The sequence below is a fragment of the Palaemon carinicauda genome, chromosome 26 (assembly GCF_036898095.1).
Source record: "Palaemon carinicauda isolate YSFRI2023 chromosome 26, ASM3689809v2, whole genome shotgun sequence".
NCBI classification, from domain to species: Eukaryota; Metazoa; Arthropoda; class Malacostraca; order Decapoda; family Palaemonidae; genus Palaemon; species Palaemon carinicauda.
The window spans coordinates 15,720,044-15,722,608 of NC_090750.1; positions in this window are offsets into that span (position 1 = coordinate 15,720,044).

Consider the following 2,565-nt stretch of genomic DNA (forward strand, 5'->3'; position numbering starts at 1 on the left):
TAGTTTGTTGAGTGTAGTTGGAAAAGTGTATGGTAGAGTACTGATTAATAGGATTAAGGATAAAACAGAGAATGCAATCTTGGAAGTACAGGGTGGTTTTAGAAGAGGTAGGGGTTGTATGAAATAGATTTTTACAGTTAGGCAGATATGCGAGAAATATTTAGCAAAAGGTAAGGAGGTGTATGTTGCGTTTATGGATCTGGAGAAAGCATATGATAGAGTTGATAGGGAAGCAATGTGGAATGTGATGAGGTTATATGGAGTTGGTGGAAGGTTGTTGCAAGCAGTGAAAAGTTTCTACAAAGGTAGTAAAGCATGTGTTAGAATAGGAAATGAAGTGAGCGATTGGTTTCCGGTGAGAGTGGGGCTGAGACAGGGATGTGTGATGTCGCCGTTGTTGTTTAACTTGTATGTTGATGGAGTGGTGAGAAAGGTGAATGCTCGAGTGCTTGGACGAGGATTAAAACTGGTAGGCGAGAATGATCATGAATGGGAGGTAAATCAGTTGTTGTTTGCGGATGATACTGTACTGGTAGCAGACACAGAAGAGAAGCTTGACGCGACTAGTGACAGAATTTGGAAGGGTGTGTGAGAGAAGGAAGTTGAGAGTTAATGTGGGTAAGAGTAAGGTTATGAGATGTACGAGAAGGGAAGGTGGTGCAAGGTTGAATATCATGTTGAATGGAGAGTTACTTGAGGAGGTGGAGCAGTTTAAGTACTTGGGGTCTGTTGTTGCAGCAAATGGTGGAGTGGAAGCAGATGTACGTCAGAGAGCCAATGAAGGTTGCAAAGTGTTGGGGGCAGTTAAGGGAGTAGTAAAAAATAGAGGGTTGGGCATGAATGTAAAGAGAGTTCTATATGAGAAAGTGATTGTACCAACTGTGATGTATGGATCGGAGTTGTGGGGAATGAAAGTGATGGTAGAGACAGAAATTGAATGTGTTTGAGATGAAGTGTCTGAGGAGTATGGCTGGTGTATCTCGAGTTGATAGGGTTAGGAACGAAGTGGTGAGGGTGAGAACGGGTGTAAGAAATGAGTTAGCGGCTAGAGTGGATATGAATGTGTTGAGGTGGTTTGGCCATGTTGAGAGAATGGAAAATGGCTGTCTGCTAAAGAAGGTGATGAATGCAAGAGTTGATGGGAGAAGTACAAGAGGAAGGCCAAGGTTTGGGTGGATGGATGGTGTGAAGAAAGCTCTGGGTGATAGGAGGATAGATGTGAGAGAGGCAAGAGAGCGTGCTAGAAATAGGAATGAATGGCGAGCGATTGTGACGCAGTTCCGGTAGGCCCTGCTGCTTCCTCCGGTGCCTTAGATGACCGCGGAGGTAGCAGCAGTAGGGGACTCAGCAGTATGAAGCTTCATCTGTGGTGGAAATGTGGGAGGTTGGGCTGTGGCACCCTAGCAGTACCAGCTGAACTCGGCTGAGTCCCTGGTTAGGCTGGAGGAAGTAGAGAGTAGAGGTCCCCTTTTTTGTTTTGTTTCTTGTTGATGTCGGCTACCCCCCAAAATTGGGGGAAGGGCCTTTGGTATATGTATATATATATATATATATATATATATATATATATATATATATATATATATATATATATATATATATATGTATAGATAGAATATGTATCAAAAAGATTGCTATGCTTCACTGCCATTGTAATCACTTCAGAAGCAAGTTTTTTAAAAGAGATTTTTATGAATTGTTTTAAAATTTCATCACACGAGGGAATTATAGTGATCCATTAAAGATTTCAGGAGTCTCTTGATGTAAATATTTCTGATTCCATTGAACTGATTTAATCGAAATTAAAAGTACAAAGAGATATATATTTGTGTGTACCGGAAGTGATTTGAATATACGATGTTAACTACTTTAATTATACTCAAAGGGATGACTGCTTGATATTGCACTTTGAATATCATACAAAATGTAAAAATAACGGAAACATGTTATCAGCAGCAAATGAAGAACATAGGTAAACGCTCGCTCACCAGACCTATCATAATTAGATATTTTCAGATTTACTAGGTAATGTTTGGAGGTCATGGAACAGAAAAAAAAAAATAATCCAACTCCAACGCACCTTAGAATTAGTCTTTAGAATGATAATAGGAATAAATCATGCATTTTTCCTATTTAAAGAACATTGTTAGCAGGGCAGTATATGTAAACTCTCTCTCTCTCTCTCTCTCTCTCTCTCTCTCTCCTCTCTCTCTCTCTCTCTCTCTCTCTCTCTCCTCTCTCTCTCTCTCTCTCTCTCTCCTAAAAGCAGAACAGTCTTATTACTGTTGTAATTTTTGGGAATAAGATTTCTTTCATCTGGTGTTTGGGTAATTCTAATTTAATCTGTCCTAAGAACATGTGTGGATTTAAGGATGGAAACTTTATTCATGGGAGATTATGACTGAATACTCCTAGAATTTTTTTAATTTTCTGTATTTAAAATGTTTGTCATTATTATTATTATTATTATTATTAATATTATTATTATTATTATTATTATTATTATTATTATTATTATTATTGTTATTATTATTATTATAAACACCTTTGAAAAGATTAATTTAT